Raw genomic sequence first — 19,901 nt, forward strand, 5'->3', positions numbered from 1 at the left:
GTTGGTGTTCAGCTTGCTCTCCCCTTTCTGTTCAGTCTGGGACTCCAACCAGGGGATAATGCTGTCCACATTTAGGATAGGCCATCTCTGTTGGTAAATTTTTCTGGAAACACACTTACAGAGCTATTTGGTGGTGGGTCTCCTAGGTGACTCTAGCCCGTTAGGATGGTAATAAAGATTGAGCACTTTAAAGCCCAAGGTGCTGAGGTGAGCCCCAAAGTAAATATGATCTGAAAAGCCAGTCCTAAAATCCAGAAATTGTCCTCCGGGTATTGTGTCAGGCCAGAGGCCAAACGTTCCAGTCCCTTGAGACATCTTAGAAATTGCCACATGAACTGTGGTTCTATCGACAGAAAACTATGGGCATGTGATTGTTGTCCTACCCATTTTTCTCCATTCTCATATGCTTGGGGAGTGCAAACCTGCTTTAAAAAGCTCTTAGTTAGCTGGGTGGTGGTGGTGCACACCTTTAATCCCAGCACTCAGGAGGCAGACACAGGTGAATCTCTTTGAGTTCAAGACCAGTTTGGTCTACAGAGCAAGTTCCAGGACAGGCTCCAAAGCTACAAAGAGAAAGCCTGTCTCAAAAAACAAAACAAAACAAAACACCCAAAAAAAAACACCAACAAAGAAAGCTCTTAGTTAAATTACATACATCTCAATTCACAGTGCCAGCAACAATAAAGACTCCTGTATAACAAAACATTTCCAAGACCCAACTGGTGGTCTCCTTAACAGCAGCAATTATACAGTGCTTGGGTTTGCTATAATGAGGTTTGATTTGTGTTTGGGAATCCCTGAGCAATATATAAATGGAGGATTTTACTGCTCCCATGGTTTATGACTGTCACCAAGAGGGATATAAATCTCAGCAAGTAGACTCCAGCCCAGGTTAATCTCATTCGTTCCATTTTTTCCCCACTCAGAATTATAACTACTATAAAGTATATACAATGCTAGACTACAAAAAATATCTACTTACCTGTGGCTCTGTAGAAAATAATGCTTTAAGGCACACTTCTGCATGCCCTATTAAATGTCAGGCACTGCTTTCTATGGCTTCCCATATATCACATCACTGAGTCTACTCCAAACCCCATACTGTGCTATTGATTAGTCACTGCCAAGAGTTTACAACCTTTCAAAGAAGACATATACTTGAAAAAATAACTATAGCCTAGTACAGTGGTGCACATCTACAATTTTGGTACTTGGGAGATGGAGACTAGGGGTTCAAGAGTTACAGATCAGCCTGGGCTAAATAGTGAAATCCTGTCCTTAAAAAGCAATGTTCAGGTCAGGGAGATTGGCTAGGAGGTAAATGGCATTTGTTGTCATGTCTGATGACCTGAATTTGATTCCCAGAACCCATATTGTAAAAGTAGAAAACTCGCATCTACAAGCTGCCCTCTGATAGCCACACACACACTGTGGCACGTAACACACACACACACACACACACACACACACACACACACACACACACACACACACTAAAAAAACAGAACAGGGTGGTAAAGTCATGGTATAATAGATCCAAGAGAACTATGAGAACACAACCTATATGATTTGACTTCCTATTACTTTCTGAACTCCTGACTTCCCAGGATTAAGGTCGTGTTAAGAAACATTTGAACCAAATTGTTATTCCTTTTATTTCTAACCACTTAAATTTGCATGGTTTGAAACATTCTAGAGAATTCTAACAGATAATAGATTGTTCATATAAACAACTAAGGTCAGTATAGTTCTAAATAGTAGAACATTACATTAGGTTTTAAGATATATATTTTCTTCTGAAAATGGGGGGCTGTCTGGCTTCTGCTATGTCTGTTGTTTCAATATGTGTGGAGCCTGTGACACTGGCTGGCCATAACGTGGCCCCGGGTGACAGGCTAGACACTTCAGCCGAAGCTTGTCTGTGGCTCACAGTCTGAATTCAGGACCCCACTGTGCTTTTCTGATTTGCAGAGAACACTTGAAGCAATGTTGAAAATGGGAAAATGCCACATCAAAACACGTAGAATTGTTAGTGGTGTGTGCCCTTAATTTCAGCACTTGGGAGACAGAGGCCGGATCTCTCTGAGTTTGAAGCCATCCTGATCCACAAAGTAAGTTCTAGCCAACAAGGGCTAGTGAGATCAGGTGAAAAGCAAAAGTGAGACCAACAAATAACAAATACTACAAAACAAACAAAAACCATGGTAGATTCTTGTGAAAACTGGAACTTCTGGCTTCTCTTAGGAAAATGGAGTATCTGGTAATTCTCTGCCAGTGTTATGGCTTTCACCAAGAGCTGTTAATCTGTAGAACAGTTAGTTACCTCTTTAGGGTGTTCTGACATGATGGTGAATGGATCAGTGGCTGGTAATCAAGGAAGAGACATGAGAAATAGAGTGGAAAGTTTCAGAGGAGAGTGTATGTGAGCAAATGTGTGTGTGTGTGTGTGTGTGTGTGTGTGTGTGTGTGTGTGTGTGTGTGTGTAACTGGTTCTGTGAGGCAGGAGTGTAAATTCTGAGTCAAGAGAAGCAAAGATTTTCTTGGAGGGGTCAAAATGGGTCAGACTTTGTCAGACTTTGACCTGAAGGGCGAGGATTGTGAGCTCATTATATAGGTGGGAAGCACGCGCTCCGTTTTAAGCAGGGGAGTCACGTGGCCGAATTTCTATTCCAGCCCTATCATTCCAGTAGCTGGTAGAGGAAGCCAGCTCATCCAGCCTGCAGGCTGGGTGTCTAGCTAAAGATCGGTTACGATTATCTGAGGGGGTGACAGTGCGCGTGGAAAGAAATATACAACACCCACAGTTCTAATCCCTGTTGGTAGTAGGGCCACTGATGGTGGGAGATCACAGAGGAAAGTGGAGGAGAAGCGAGACAGTGCTTGCTGTCATGTCTGTTGACTTCGGGTGTCTGGGTGGACTGCCAAGTTCAGACGGCCCGTAAGCAATGAGATGGAGGAATCAGACACCAGCTCTCAGAGGCAATGATTTGTTCAGAGGCAAAGCTTTGGCTGTGACAGGCGTGCCAGTGACCATCAAACCCATGAAGATGGTTAGTCACCTAAGGAGAATACCAGTTAGGAGGGAGCAGAAAGCCAAGGACAGAACCCGGGTCATCACAGCTACTCTGCAATGGCTCTCAGGCTACCACCACGCTGAAGCTCTCTTTCTCACTGCTTCTTTCTGGGTGCTTTCTTCCTTTGCAACTTCGTCATCTTTCACCCTGAGGCTTTCTATTACTATAAACTGCACCACACATAAAAGAGGGCTACACGGTGCATACGTACCATTTGAAATAAGAATAAGGTCAACACATTGCAGCCAGCATATAGAATGTCCCAATTATATCCCTCAGTCCTGTCCTGGCGGCTTCTCTTCCCCCCTCCTTCCACAGGTAATACACATTATTCTCCTTCTTGCTTTGTGTCTGCCTTTTCTATACCTTTGCATTAACACTATGCAGCTGTGTTCCCTTCTGTGCTCTCTTGTTGCTGCCTATGAGGTTCGTTTGGTTGTTCATACAGCACAGCTTACTTGTAACTGCTATTTAGTCCTCTGGGTGCCACAGTGCTCAGTCAGTTCTCATGTTGACAGATACTTGGCATGCCTAGGCTCTGATCAAGCGGCCAGTGTCTTTAGGAACGCTCTGTCCATGTAGTAGGTGAGCATTAGCACCTGCCAGCGAAATGGTTGAAGTGCTGGTGTCCCAAAACTCATAATCCTCCTAAAGTCATATTTATGTCACTTAAAAACACAACAGGAAAAGGTGCTTATCTCAAGACCCTAGAGCACTAAGTTTGGTCCCCAGAACCCATATAAAGGTGTGTGGGAGACAACTGTCTCCACAAAATTGCTAACACACGGGCCATGGTGCTGTTGACCCCCTACTAATAAATAAATAAAGTTTAATCTATTAAAAATCTATGTTCACCAAATAAGCGTTTAACAGGAAAATGTCATCCATTGTTCTAATACTCTACAGTAAAATATCATCCGGCACCCCCCTTTTGTGTTTTTGTTTTGTTATCCACAGTATTTCCCCCTTTAGTTAATTTTCCATGTTCCCTTTCACAGATTTATCCTATTGGTCAAAATGCTCTTCTTTGTGTTTTTTAGGATGTTCTTTTTCTGCTCCTACCCATTTTCCAATGGCTAATCTCCTTCAACATTCTGCTACAGGGCTGAGAGACAGCAGCCCAAATCCCATGCCAAGAAATTCCCCGTAGATGTGTGTGGGTCAGAGTGAAAAAGTCTGGCATCAGATGGTGGGAGGGCATGGCACTGGAGTCCTCTGGAAAATCCCTTGAATTTCTCTGCAGTCTAGATTTTTTTTTTCTTTTTAATAGTGTCAACTGTGTGATTGGCCTTTGGGGACTGGCGGATACCGAGTCTGTTGACCTCTCTGTCTGTTTCCTGAGGGGAGGCAGATTGCACCTGGACATACTCAGTGTTTCCCTGGAGTTATTCATGGAAGCCAAAGAATAATTTTTAAATAGAAACCCGGCACAGGAAGGCATCCGTGACCAGGCCTTCGGTCTGCTTGCCACTCCCTGCTGAAACCAGGTGCTGTCACTGGCAGAGCTTCCAAGAGCGGGCCAGAGCTTCCAAAACCTGGCCAAAAGAAAACCCTCCAAAAAGTGAGGACTTAGGGATGGAATAGACCTGCTGAGTGCCTGTGAGGCCAGAGATGTTTGCATTTGGGCCTGGTCCCTCTGGGCTAAATGTTGTTTTTCTCTGTGGCCTCTACAATTTTAGTTTCTGAGGGTCTCTGGAGGTTGATGAATGGAAAGGTGCTCTGGGCAGTAACTCCTTCAGTTTCGTTGGCAGGCTCCTCTTGGCCCCAATCCAAAAGGAAAGCATTTAAAAAGCCGCTGCCTGGGTGGCACCCAGTGCTCCTTAAGGGCTGACGCCCGCAAGTGGCCTGGGCATCTGGCTCTTCATAGCTTCCCAGATGACTCTAACCATGAGGCCAAAGCCCAGAAGCCACCCAAGCTGACCAGCTCAGCTATCAAGAAAGCCTACGCTGTTTCCTGCTGTGCTACCATTGGCTGAAGTCCACCACGGACCAGGCTGGCCACTGAGCTCTGGACACACTGGTCCACATTGGTCAATCTTGGACTAGTGATAAGGCAACACAGGCTCAGAGAGGTGAAGGGACTAATTCAGGTCTAGACAGCCAAGTTCAGGTTTGAATCCTGAGGCTTTGACTCCGGTGACCACTGTGTGCACATCTGCACTCAGATGCCGCATGATTAGAAACTTGACAGCAATTCAATTTTTTAAGACTGAAGTAACAAACAGACAGCAAGTCCACCTCACCCAATCCACTAGGTGCATTGCATTCAACCTTCTCTTGTCCTTCATTTCCATTGGTTGTGGGGATGGAACTGTGGCCAGGAATGGTGAGACTTAGACTGGAGGGAAGAGGCTTGGAGAAAGAAGGAGGGCTTTGGGATCTGCTTGCTTCCCTTCTTGGGTTCCTGCTGATCCCAGGGGAGCCTTTGGAACAAGAGCAGCTTCACAGCTCTGAATTACCTTACAATAGAGTGCATGTAATTACAAAAGCACAAAATAAACAAAAAGCCAACAAGTTAAATCGCTAAGTGTTTCTTCTTTTCTTACCTTCACTTTAACAAGAAGTTAAGGCTGCATCTGCTGTCAGAGTCAAACATTAGTAAGATGTGTTTAAGGAGAATAAAAGGTCAAACCACAGCTGGGAGAAATGTTTGCAAAAGACAACGTGATAAAGGACTAGTGTCCAAAGTATACGAAGAACTCGAAAAACTCAACAGTAAGAAAACAAACAACCCAATTAAAAAACGGAACAAGGACTTGAACAGACACCTCACCAAGAAAGACAGACATACGATTGGCAAGTAAGCAAATGGAGGCAGGCTCCACAGTAATGTGTCATCATGGAAACAAAAATTAAAGCTGCAAGATACCACCGCTTGCCTATCACAACAGCAAAACTCCAGAACACTGACAGCACCACACATCCGCAAGGATGTGGAGCAGCAGAGTCGACATTCACCGCGGTAGGAATGTGAAAATGGGTTTGCTGTTACTGATCTCTTTGAGTCAGAGCCTCATGCAGCCCAGGCTGGCCTCTAGCTTGCTTTGTAGCTGAGGCTGTCCTTTAACTGATCCTCTTGCCTCCACCCCCAGCCCCCACCCAAGTACTGTGATTACAGGCATGCACCACCATGCCCAGCTAAACACCATTATTTCAATAAACATGTACAGGCCCCAGCAAGCAAGCAGAAGGGTCCACAGGATAAGCAGGAATGTGAGATGGTAGGACTGCTTCAGAAGACAGTTTGACAAATGCTTAAAAAGATAAAAATTAAACATACTCTTATCCTGTGACCTGGAAATCACACACTTTGGTTTTTACCCAAAGTAACTGAAAACTCAAGTCTACGCAGAGATCTGCATGTAATGCTCATAGGGCTTCATTCTCAATTGTCAAAATGTGGCAATAGCCACGCTATATACTTTGATAGGTGGATGGTGGAAGAAACATTGGTACATCCAGATTATAGAAGGCTATCCAGTGTTACAAAGATATGAGGCTGAGGTTTTATGACAGGAAAAAGACACAAGGAACCTTTCAAGCACACCCAGGGAAAGAAGCTATCTTCACATGCTACAGTCTCCCATGACGTCAGTGAGCTAAGGGTCTACAGATGGCAAAAGCACGGGCGTGTCAGTGAACCAGTGGTTACTACAGCTGGAGAGGAAAGAGGGACACAGGGGCAGATCACAGAGAGTGCTGAGACAGAGAAGCCACCATGCATGATAGAGGTGACAATGGAGGACACATTATACATTTGTCCAAACCTCAACACCAAAAGTGAGCTTTAAACTATGGGCTCTGAGCAGCCACAGTGTGTCAGTCTAGGTCCCTCGAGTGTAATAAACACAGTGTTCCAGACAGGGTGTTGATAGGGAAGGTGTGTGCCTGTGGGAGCAGGAGAGATGTGGAGAATGCATCTCCTCTTCATTTTGCTGTGAACCTAAAACTAAAGCAATGGATTTTTTAAAAAAAATTAAGCAGTGTAGTGGAATCTCTATTCTTAACTGTCTTTTCATTTTTTGGTGTGTGTGTCAGGGAGAGGCAGGGTGGGAGGGACGGGACAGGGCACTGGGTATTAGGACCACAGTCCCTGTTTGTCTCTCTGCTTCCAGCCACCAGGAGCGAGCAGCTTCCTCTGCCCTGTGCCCCCACTATATTTACTGCCTCACTACAGACCCAAGTGCAGTCCGGTAAGTGAGCAGAGACTGTGAGCCAAAATAAACTTGTGTCCTTGATTGCCTCGGGTACTTTGTTACAGTGGCAGAAAGCTGACTAACGCAACTGCTTACAATAAAGCACAGGAACTTGTCCTCACTCTCTGCCAGTGTCACTGTCCTTTCTCAGTCCCAGGATCCTGACCTGCAGCCACCCCGAAGAGCCACACCTCTCAAGTACTGGACCAACTCCTAGGAGTGGATTGGGATGAGGAATCAGAGACTACAATCAGCAGGGAGTTCTGGTGTTCCTAGATGCCTTGACCTAGAACAAATTTCTTCACTTCTTTAAATCTGTGTTTCCTCTTCTGTGTAATGAGGACAATAATCGTATTGTTTCCTGTATGGAGGACTATTGCACATTCAATGGGAAATGAATGTCAAGCCCTGCCACAGTTAGCTTTTGATAACTATGATTATGGTGAGTATGCTGAAGACTCACAGCCCCGCCCCACCAGGATGCTTTGATGACGTCCTAAGACCTTGTCCAGGGGAGAGCCCTGCCTCAAGTCCAGTCTGGACCCTAATACTCCACACTGGCAGCAAGGCTATCATAGCCTGGCATCCTTGCTGGCATGCTTGTGTTTCTCCCGCTGACCTGAAGAACTCAACTCCTTCATCGTATCCCTCACCGTCTTACTGTATTCCTTTTCCTTATTTCTATAGCCTAAAAGCTTGTTCCAAGGTGCCTTGCTCTCATTGAATGCCCATTGATGCCTCTGACCAGCACCTTGGCTCCAGCAGTGCTCTGATTTTAGAGAGGATGAAGACTATATCTGGTCCCCTGAGTGCCCCCAGCCCAGTTTCCATGAAAGCTGGCTGTGTCTTTGGCCCCACCCTCTCTGTGCTGGAGTTTCACTGTGGAAACACTGCTGTTTGTGGCTGCAGGGCAGCTCACAGGTGGCCTCTACAAACTCTGGAACTGTGCCTGTGTAAGCAACTGCCCAAGATGAGTTACATGCATGAAGCTGCATTTTCTGAGCCTTCCCTCCTCCTCCCCCCACATTTCCCCAGAAGCTCTCTCCATTCTTCCTTCTAAACTTTCCTGTGTGTTGATGGGACTGACACACATTTCCAGCTCAAAGTATTTTTTGTTTTTGTTTTCTTCTTCTTTTTATCCTCCCCCATTTATGGTGGTGCATTCCTTTAATCCCAGCACTCAGAAAGCACAGGCAAGTGATCTCTGTGAGTTCCAGGACAGTCTGGTTTATATAGTGAGTTCTAGGCCAGTCAGAGCTACACAGTGAGCCCATATCTAAAAACAAAACAAAACAAAACAAAAAGCAAATAAACAAACTGTCCTAGTTTGATAAGACATTCTGACCAAAAGCAACTTGGGGAGGAAAAAAGGTTTGTTTGGCTTGCACTTCCACATCACACTCCATCGTTCAGGCTGTTATGTTTTTGTTTAAATTAGATATAAAGAAAAAGAGGAGGCACAAGGTGAGACATATTAACCAATTTATTATGGGCCCAGCAGAGTAGAAGGAGTAAGAGAGAAGAGAAACAGAGTTAATGGCTGAGCGCCATGGCCGGTCGCCATAGAGAGAGAGAGAGAGAGAGAGAGAGAGACAGAGAGAGAGAGAGAGAGAAGAGAAGCAGAAGCAAACAGAGAGAGGAGAAGAGCAGAGAGAGAGCGAAGAAGAAGCAGACAGAGAGCGAAGCAGGGAAGTTGGAACAGGCAAGCCAGAGCAGGAACTCAAGGCAGGAACCTGGAGGCAGGAACTGATACAGAGGCCATGGAGGAGTGCTGCTCACTGGTTTGCTCCCTAACTTTCTCATACAACCCAGGACCACCTGCCCAGGGTAATAACGCCTGCTATGGCTGGGCCCTGTTGAGCATCCCATATCGATTGTTAATCAAGACACCTACAGGCCCATCCAATTTCAGCTCATTCTTCCCACATGATTCCAGCTTGCATCAAGTTGTTTAAATAACAAACAAAAACAAACAAAAAACCTAACCAGCATACCAACAATGTCAAGTTATGAAAAAAAAATTAAAAAACCAACTAACCAACACACACACACACACACACACACACACACACTAAACCTAAAAGAATATTTTTAAATTTCCTATCTCAAAAACTTGTTTTGAACTTTGGTTTTTTGAGATAGGGTTTCTCTGTGTAGCTTTGGAGCCTATCCTGTCACTCGCTCTAGAGACCAGGCTGGCCTCGAACTCACAGAGATCCGCCTGCCTCTGCCTCCCCAGTACTGGGATTAAAGGCGTGCGCCACCAACGCCTGGCGTTTTGAACTTTTATTGAGGTTACATATAAGATATATAATAAGGAACACAGATTTCAAGACTATAGTCCAGTGAAATGTTGCACTTCTCACACACATGCATAACTATACATAAACACACACATGTACATATAAAAGCTTATACAATCTTACTTCTCAGGTTGTGATACAAAGCATTTTCAGTGTCCCACAAGTTCCCCCATGCTCCTTCTCTGTTAATGTAGCATCCCCTCACACACAACTTTGAGAACTTTATCAACACAGGTTGGTTTTTTTTTTCCCCCTGTTTTTAAAAACACCTGAATGGGACCAGGTAATACACACTCAGTCACATGTGTGTGACTTAGTACATGTCTATGAAGGTCTTCATGTTGTGTATATCAGCAAGTTTCAATTGCTGTGTGTTAGTCTGGTGCATGAATATTTCATTTTTAATTCTACTACTTATAGGCATTTGGGCAGTTTGCATTTGGGAGCTGTTTGGAATTAGCTTTCTACGGACATTCACATACATGATTCATGTTCACACATTCTCTTGGCTGTATACCCAGCAATATAATTGACAGCTCCCAGGGCACACATAGGTTAGCCATAGTAGATATTGCCAAAATATGTTCCAAAATATTGCACTAACTTATACTCCTACCAGTAAGGTATGAGTGGGTTATTACTCAATGGCCTTGTCAACACTTCCTCTTGTTACTCTTAATTTTAGTCATTTGGGTGGGTGTGTAATAGTATTTCATTGTTATTTTAATTTGTATCTCCTGATGAATAGTGTGTTAAGTGACTTTTATATGCCATTGGCCACTTGGAGATCTTGTTTAGCAAGGTGCCTGCTTGAATGTTTCACTCACTGGAAAAGGGCAGATTGTTTTATCTGTGTTACTTGTCTCAGCTTTTACTACATACCCCGGCACTAACCCATCACCAGGTGTGAGCATCTTTTCTCTGTGACATGCTTCTTCCCTCTCCTAATGCTCCTAGTAAAGACGAGGCTTTTTTCATGTTAATATAGTCTAGTTGATCTTTTTTTTTTTTTTTTTCAGTGCTTTCATTAAAGCCAGAGACTTGTACCTGGTAGGCAAGAGCTTTACCGTGAGCCATAACCTATCCTCATACTCGTCTTTACTTAATTCTCTGTCTTAACTCTCCAGTAGCTTTTATAATTTTATTTGTATCTATCCAAAGATTTCAATACCATATGTCTTCATGAGAGATTTTTGTTGTTGTTGATCCAGTTCATAACAGAGAGATTCTTTCAAGTTGAATGTGCTTATCCTTCAGCACTGAAGGTTCTCAGCTCCTTAACCATCATCTCTCTTGTAGTCTCTCTCTTGGAGCTTTTGAGAGCCTTTTATTATAGATTCCTGGTCTCTTACATTTTCTTGTATGCTTTTTATCTCTCCTCTCTGTAATCAGTACATGTTGGATGTTTTCCTCAGGAAATCATTTATTTATTTGTTTGGTTTGTATTTTTAAGTGTGTGTGTGTGCATGTGTGTGTATGTGTGTGTGTTATGTCTGTGTATATGTGTGTCCATGCGTGCATTCGTGCGTGCGTGTGTGCATGGGTGTGTGTGTGTGTGTGTGTTGGGAAGTAGCCATAGAAACAGAGAATGATTTAGACACAGAAGTCAAGAGAAATTCTCTGGAGGAGCAGCAAAGACCACTGATCACTGTGAAGGAGAAAAAAGAATAGGGATGAACATGGGCTCCTGTCCTGAGTCCCCTGCGGGGACAGAGTTCTCAACCTGCAAGAGAGGAGAGAATATGGCATGAAGTAAAGCAGAGGACTCTACTTCCTGACTGAAAATCTGACAGGGACACAAGAGACAGAATGATACTGATTACAGAGAAGACACTGGAGTGTGGACCTCAGCCTGGAGCTAAGATTTTATCTCTTTGCCTGCCCACCTGTCCTGCTCACCTGTCCATCTGACCTGCTCTCTTGTCCTTCTGTCCTGCTTTGCCATGTCATTCTGGGGATTATAAAGCAGTTACGTTCTTGATTAAGAAGTTCTTTTACTATAGGATAATTTTCACTAAACTCTTTCTTTTCTAGAGTTCTCTTGACCCTTTCTTTCGAGGCACTTCCTGCCTCGAATTCCCTCAGTGATGGACGATCACTTGGAAGTGTAGGATGAAATTATCCCTTTCCTTCCCCAGGTGTTTTTGGTATTTTATCACAGCAACAAAGAGCCAACTAGGATATGTGGTAAAATGTGAGTCATAAAAAATATGAGACAGGGTGGGGAGAAGAGGGAACAGCCAAACAGGAAAGCAGAGAAGGCAGAGAAGAGGGAGGAAGCAGAGAGGTGCAGGACACAGGCCAAGAGATAGGTTATTTAATGGTGGTACTACAGGACCCGTGACACTTGAGGCCCAGAATGACACTGCTATGGTCATAGCCCACATTGCAGCATGTCTCTGCAGACTCTAGACACTGTATGTCAGTCCAGGCTGCTACTGGCCATCCTCCTTAACCTTACATGTATCTAGTTATTACTGTTAACTTGCGGGCAGGGCAGTACAGTGACTTCAGGATCCCTCATCCAAAGGGGATCCTTGGATCTCAAGTGTATGACTTATCACTAACTTTCTCTTCCTTGGACTGAGAGCCCTTGGCTTCATATCTCCTCCATGACATTGATCTTTGGTGGGGTCCTTCATAAGAGACAAGCAGTGAACATAAGTGGCAACCCTACCCCAGAAATCACAGCGATGACCCGGTTTCAGATTTTTGCTTTGCTGTAGCACCCTCCAAGGTGAACTGAGTTGGTGAATGAAATGAATGCCAACATGACTGTCAGAGAAAGTGGCTATTGGAGTGAAGGTAGGACAGGTCTCTTGGAGTCAACAACAGCTTGTGTGACTCAGTCCTTGAGCAGAAGCAGTGTTGAAAGCCCAGCTGGTAGCCAGAATCCTTAGTTACAGCGGAGCTGCAAAAACAACAGAGAACAACAGACAGCTGACACCCCGCCTAGGTTGCTGGCCACAAAGGTCACCATTCAGGGTTCAGGGGAGAAAGCCTCAATGTGAACCCTCTGGAGAGCAATCTCCTTTCTGGGAAGCTTTGCATTCTTTGGGGTCCAGATGGAAGTGCTGGAACCACTCCAAGAGTCTCCCCAAATAGTGTTTGGGTGAAATGAATGCATAGAAAGTTCTAGGAAGGGCCTTGCACATCTTCCCTACTTCCCTGGTGGGCTCTAAAGTATTCTCAATAGAAACTGTGGGGGCAGAATAGCAAGGAAGAGGGGGTTAGGATTTTGTTGAATCCTCTCCACCAAGGGAGGGATGCATTTGTTTAAATTGATATTTGTGAGTCTGGAGAGATGGCTCAGTCCTCTTCTAGAGGACCTGGGTTTGATTCCTAGCATTAAAATAGTGGCTCACAACTGTCTTAACCCTAGTTACAGGGGATTGAAGGCTCTCTCCTGGCCTGCAGGAGCATCAGATACATACATGGCTTGTACATGACAGGCTAAACACCTAAACACATAAAATGATTCAAAACACTAAATTTCCACTTGTTCTTTAAGAACTTGCTAAAGATCCATCTCCTCCAGTCTGTTTCCTCTGGACTTCTGATCCTCCCTCCTGTCTCATGATGCCCTCTTCTGCATTCCCGAAGCCTGTGCACAATATCTATTACCACTCAAACCACTCTGTGCTGTGCTTGGCGGTTCTATTTTTACTCTTTGCCACCTAACCATCAGTATCCCTCGGCAGGTCTTACTAGTTGACTTTCTGCTCCAGCTTCTATGAAGTGGTCCAGCACTCGGGAGTAACAAATAAAAATTGAACTGAATCGTTCTTAGAAACGTTGGGGTGGCTTATTTTGGAATTGTGAAAATTGATTATCCTAAAAGTCTCTGCAGGTAAGAATCATTTGTATGTATGGATCACATGTGTAATTTAATGTCCCCGACACCTTGTCCATCATTGCTGGAACCTCACAAGCTGTGCAGGCATTTGTGAAGCTAGCCAGGAATCCCAGGCACGAGTGAGGAGAAAGCCTGCCCTGCATCTGCCCGTGCACCTGGCTTGCAGATATCTCCCACAAATTAGACATGGACTATGTTGCTTAATTCTTATCAATTTGACACACTTGGGAAGAAAGAGTCTCAACTGAGAAATTGCCTCCAACAAATTAGCCTGTAGGCAACTCTGCTGGGCAGTTTCTTGATTGGTAACTGATGGGGAAGAGCCCTATCGTTTGTAGAAAGAGCTACTGCTGGCCAAGTGGCCCTGGGTGGAATGAGCAAGCAAGCTGAGTGAGCTGTGGAAGGCAAGCTAGCAAGCAGTACTCCTCCATTGCCTATGCTTCAGTTTCTGCTTCCAGGTTCCGGCCTTGACTTCCTGCTGTGACTTCCCGTCACGGTGGACTATTAACTGTAAGATGAAATAAACCCTTCCTTCCCTAGGTTGCTTTTGGCCATGGTGTATATCGCATCAATAGAAAGCAACCAGGACCAGAGCTCTTCATTCTTGAAATGTTTTCTCATTGTGAATTTCCTTCTGGACAGCTCCCCTCTGGGATTCTAGAATTATCTAAACAGAACACCAAGGGGCCTGAAATTGCCATGAAATAGAAGAACTTGAGAAATTTTACCAACACCTTCTTCCTCTCAGAACTGCAAGGCATAGAGTCCTGGCAGAGGTGTTCACTGTGGGCTCTTTGTTGCCAATACTGGGCAAGGCACCCCCCTCAGCAAGTGATGGCTGGTACTGTCTGTTGCACCCTCTTTCTTATCATTTTAGAATTGGGGAGAAGAGCTCACATGTCACACTTATCTGCAGTTAACAGCTTGCCCTGGAGGCAAGGACTGGGCTGGGCTAATACTTAGAGGAGGACGGGCAGCCTGATGAGTAGACACCACAGAGAGAAGGGCAGGGTCAGGGATGCACTACCTCCTGCCTTGTGATCTTACTCAGCATCTTGATTGTTCAGAGTTGCTTTCAAAGCTCCTGGTTCATGTGTCCTACCTGCCAATGCCCTTCCTGCAAAGCCATGGGGCAGGACAGCCTTGGTTCCACAAGGACTTTTTTTCTCTTTGAAGACAACAAGGGACTGGTAACATAAATGAATAATATAATAAGCCAGGCATAGGCAGGCTGGCAAATTTGGACTTTAGACCCTCAAAGCATCACCCATGAGAAGAACCAAGCCAATCTCTAGCAGCACATCCCAGGAAAGGAGTAGCAGAGAGATTTCCCCTCAGAGGAACAATGCAGCTCTGTTCTGCTTGTGTGATCACCACACAAGTCAACTAATACCACTGGGGACACATTTTTTTTTTTACCTTATTACTATCAGGAGAAAACAATAACTGTGCTCGTCAGCTGTGAGCACAGCTGTAATTTCAGCGTGTAATTTCTCTGTAAACTCGGCCTCTAAAACGTGCTCTATATGATACCATATGCATTTCTTACATATTCTGAGAATTCTGCAACTGGCAAGAAGGTAAGAGGAGACCTGGGAGGCAGTAAGCAAGCCTTGGTTCCATTCATGAACATGCAGATCAGCTGGGAGGAAAGAGAGCGGAAAGTATAGCTTTTCCACTAACCCTCTGCTCACTGTGGGACTAAAAAATGTACTCATATACCTCTGCAAGGAGAAAGAAGACTGAGCTGCACGCTATAAATGTATTTGACCAATTGTGACATTTTAAAAATAAGGTTTTAACTGGTAAAAAAAACAAGCCAGGCATAGGAATAGGAATAGGAATAGGAATAGGAATAGGAATAGGAATAGGAATAGGAATAGGAATAGGAATAGGAATAGGAATAGGAATAGGAATAGGAATAGGCTGCCACACATCCAGTTAAATCTGTATTTCAAATAAACAAATAGTTATTTTTTAACATACTTATGTCTCAACTATTGTCTAGGATATACTTAAGCTAAATATTATTATTATATAAGTCTATATAACTGTACACTTAAAAATAGTTAAGGTGAGCCAGTGTGATAGTTCAGCAGGTAAAGACTCTTGTTGCCAAACCTGACAACTTGAGATTGATCCCTGAAACCACATGGTAGAGAGACAATCAACTCCTGAAAGTTGTCCTCTGACCTCTGCACAGATGCTGTGCCACACCTGCATATGCACACACAGACACACACAGACACAGACACACACACACACACACACACACACACACACACACACACACACGTATATATAATGTATATATATGTATATTTATAATGAATTCTAATTAAAAGCAGTTAGGATGGTTTTATTTTTTTCTTTCTCTCCATTTTTATTTAAATTAGAAACAAGATTATTTTACATGCCAATCCCAGTTCCCTCTGCCTCTCCTTCTCCCCTGCCCTCTCCCCTGCCCCCCCACCCCAACTAACACCCTACCTATCACATACCCTTTCTGCTCTCCAGGGATGGTGAGGCCTTCTGTAGGGGTCTTCAGAGTCTGTCATATCCTTTGGGATAGGGCCTAGGCCCACTCCCTGTGTCTAGACTCAGGGAGTATCTCTTTATATGGAATGGGCTCCCAAATTCTATTCCTCTGCTAGGGATAAGTACTGATCTACTACAAGAGGCCCCGTAGATTTCCGAGGTCTCCTCACTGACACCCACATTCATGGGGTCTGGATCAGTCCTGTGCTGGTTTCCCAGCTATCAGTCTGGAACCAAGAGTTCCCCCTTGTTCAGGTCAGCTGTTTCTGTGGGTTTCACCAGCCTGGTTTTGATTCCTTTGCTCATCAGTCCTCCTTCTCTGCAACTGGATTCCAGTTCAGTTCAGTGTTTAGCTGTGGCTGTCTGCTTCTACTTACCCCAGCTGCTGGATGAAGGCTATAGGATGGCATATAAATCAGTCATCAATCTCATTATCAAGGGAGGGCATTTAAGGTAGCCTCTCCTCTGTTGCTTAGAATGTTAGTTGTATCATCATTGTAGATCTACAGACATTTCCCTAGTGCCTGAATTTCTCTTTAAACCTATAATGGCTCCCTGTATTATGGTATCTCTTATCTTGCTCTCCTCTTTCCCCCAACTCAAACTTCCTGCTCCCTCATGTCCTCCTCACCCCTCCTCTTCTCCCTTTCTCATTCTCCAGCTCTCTCTTTCCTCCCCTCATGCTCCCAATTTGCTCAGGAGATCTTGTCCCTTTCCCCTTCTCCAGGGGACCATGTATGTCTCTCTTAGGGGCCTCCTGTTTCCTAGCTTCTCTGGCAGTGTGGATTGTGGGCTGGTAATCCTTTGCTCTATGTCTAAAATCCATATATGAGTGAGTACATACCATGTTTGTCTTTTTGTGACTGGGTTACCTCACTCAGAATGGTTTCTTCTAATTCCATCCATTTACCTGTGAATTTCAAGATTCCATTGTTTTTTCCCCCACTGAGTAGTACTCCATTGTGTAAATGTACCACATTTTCTCTATCCATTCTTCAGTTTAGGGACATCTAGGTTGCTTCCAGGTTCTGGCTATTACAAATAATGCTGCTATGAACATCGTTGAGCAGATGTCCTTGTTGCATGAATGTGCTTCTTTGGGGTATATGCCTAGGAGTGGAATTGCTGGATCTTGTGGTAGATTCATTCCCATTTTCCTGAGGAATCGCCATACTGATTTCCAAAGTGGCTGTACGAGTTGGCACTCCCATCAGCTGTGGAGGAGTGTTCCCCTTTCTCCACATCCTCTCCAGCACAAACTGTAATTGGTGTTTTTGATTTTGGCCAATCTGACAGCAGTAAGATGGTATCTCAGAGTTGTTTTGATTTGCATTTCCCTGATGGCTAAGGATATTGAACACTTTCTTATGTGCCTTTCAGCCATTTTAGATTCCTCTATTGAGAATTGTCTATTTAGTTCTGTACCCACTTTTTAATTGGATTATTTGGTGTTTTGGAGACTAGCTTCTTGAATTCTTTGCAAATTTTGAAGATCAACCCTCTGTCAAATGTGGGGTTGGTGAATATCTTTTCCCATTCTGTGGACTGCCGTTTTATCTTGCTGACTGTGTCCTTTGCCTTACAAAAGCTTCTCAGTTTCAGGAGGTCTTATTTATTAATTAGGATGGTTTTTAAAAACTTCGTGTTACATCTGAGAGACTATGGTAACTGGGTGCCCTGCATTTCTGTGTGCTAACCCGGACCCTGTCAAAGGGAAGGCAGGACATCCCCTCCTACTCTGCCTTTCATGCCAGTATTATACACATAGCCTGAAGGACTCTTCTGGATTTGGAATTGGAATCAGGCTTCTACTGAGAAAGGACGAGCCCCAGAGTCTAGGAGGAAGAAGAGATTCTGGATCCAGAGCCTGGGAAGCCACAAACCCTGAGGAGGGGCCCACTGGGGTGCCTCATGGGCCCACAGAGGCTGCCCTCCAGGGAGGGAAGACAGACTGAATCCCAGGTGCTGACAGATCCTGCAGGATGGGCCCTGGCAGAAGCCAGGAATCAATGACCTGGATATAGCTGTCACCACCTCCTTGCCTCTTGGCAGTTACACCTGGCAGTCTTAAGACTGCAAAGCCATGCTTAGGTGCTCTTGAAACTGAAGCAAACGTCAGGTACACAGAAAAATCTGTGCTTAGTCAAAATACCAGAGTGAGCAATTATGTTATCTGTTGACACGAGGATAGGCCATAGGCTTTCTTTAGTTAGTGAACTCCCCTCATGCATTTAGAACAGGATTCTATTTAGAGAAGGAAGAATAACAGGATTGTCACAGCACCATGAGGAAGGGCAGGGATGGTGAAAGCAAGTTTGTCTTCTGTGAGGGGAAGGGCTGGAGACATCTGCAGGGAACTAGGATGGCTCTGTGTGTGTGTGTGTATGTGTGTGTGTGTGTGTGTGTGTGTGTGAGAGAGAGAGAGAGAGAGAGAGAGAGAGAGAGAGAGTGTAAGTGAGTGTGTCAGCCATCCCACTCCTTTCTGGATCTTCAGAGCCAGTCTCTGTATCACAGTAACACACAGTCACATTGTGAGTGTGAGGTAAGGCTGCTGTGAGCTTCATGTTTGGATAAGGCATGCCTGTGTACTGGAACCCTGGTCCCTGTGTAAGGTGGCAATGTGTGGGAACTCCAAGGGATGAGTCTAGGAAATAGCAGTCAGGCCGTGATCTGTGATATTGTAGCACAGATAAAAAAAGAAAGACCTGTTTAGGGGGCTGACAGGTTAATACTTGTGGCCAAGCCGCAATTGTTGTCAGGGTTAGCTACATTGTAGATATGTATGAAACACACTTACCTTTAGGTTGCTCATTTATGAAATATTAAAAATCTCTTACATCTGTAAGTAAACATCTTATTTCAATGAAGTCTTTATCCAACACACAGTAGCTGTATCTAGCGCACAGTAGGTGTTTAGCATATTGGTTTCTTTTTCTTCTCTGGGACATAACATCTGAAAGAAGCGATTTCTTTCTTTCTGAGACAGGGTTTCTCTGTGTAACAGTCCTGGCTGTCCTGGAACTTGCTTTGTAGACAAGGCTGGCCTCGAACTCACAGAGATCCACCTGGCGTCTGCTTCCCAAGTGCTGGGATTAAAGGCATGCACCACCACCACCTGGCCAACAGAAGCAATTAAAGGGAGAAAGATTTACTTTGACTGATGTCATGGTTTTATCCCTCATGGTTGCAAGAGATGGGAGCAGAACTACTTATAGGACACTGGACCAGAAACAGGAGAAAGGGACCAGACACAAGTCACGTGGTCCTTCCCTTGTGACACACCTCCACCAGCCAGGCCTCTCAACTTCCCAAAACAGCACCAGCAGCTGGGGACCAGATTCAAATATGGGAGCCTGTGAGGACCACTTCAGATTAGAACCATAACCTAGTGTTTGTTGAATGACTAAAGTAAATGAAAATTGGGAATTCATAGTATAAAATAAGACAGAGATTAAGTACTCATAAGGAAAAACAAACAAACAAAGAAACAAACAAAAAACTGGTCAACATCCATCCCTAGGGATGTTATTTTTTCTCCTTTGAAGTTTGGGTTTTCATTTCCTGACATGTTCAACTATGGTAAAAAATATTAAATAGTAGGTTTTTTAAAGATTTTATTTATTTATTATGTATACAACATTCTGCTTCCATGTATATCTGGACACCAGAAGAAGGCACCAGATCTCATAACAGATGGTTGTGAGCCACCATGTGGTTGCTGGGAATTGAACTCAGGACCTCTGGAAGAGCAGCCGGTGCTCTTAACCTCTGCGCCATCTCTCCAGCCCTAAATAGTAGATTATAGAAACAAAATATTCATACATTTCAGATTGCATTCTGTACTGAATAATGGGATGAGGTCTTGTACCAGCCTACTGTCCTGCACAGGATGTGAATGGCCCCTTGTCAGTGTGCCCATGCTGCAAGTGCCACC

At 44.4% G+C, this 19,901-nt stretch overlaps 1 long non-coding RNA gene across 7 annotated transcripts in view; it reads left to right on the forward strand.

Moving 5' to 3' along the window:
- Window positions 1–3,496: 3,496 nt before the first annotated feature.
- Window positions 3,497–19,901, forward strand: part of LOC103163417 — a 41,632-nt gene continuing 25,227 nt past the window's right edge. For 5 of the 7 annotated variants that reach the window (XR_004771641.1, XR_004771643.1, XR_003480639.2 and 2 more), the window contains exon 1: window positions 3,497–7,712. This is a non-coding gene — a long non-coding RNA (uncharacterized LOC103163417). The remainder of the gene's footprint in view (window positions 7,713–19,901) is intronic. The other 2 variants (XR_003480641.2, XR_004771642.1) reach the window with 2 other exon arrangements.

The sequence above is a fragment of the Cricetulus griseus genome (assembly GCF_003668045.3).
Source record: "Cricetulus griseus strain 17A/GY chromosome 1 unlocalized genomic scaffold, alternate assembly CriGri-PICRH-1.0 chr1_0, whole genome shotgun sequence".
In the NCBI taxonomy this organism is placed as follows: Eukaryota; Metazoa; Chordata; class Mammalia; order Rodentia; family Cricetidae; genus Cricetulus; species Cricetulus griseus.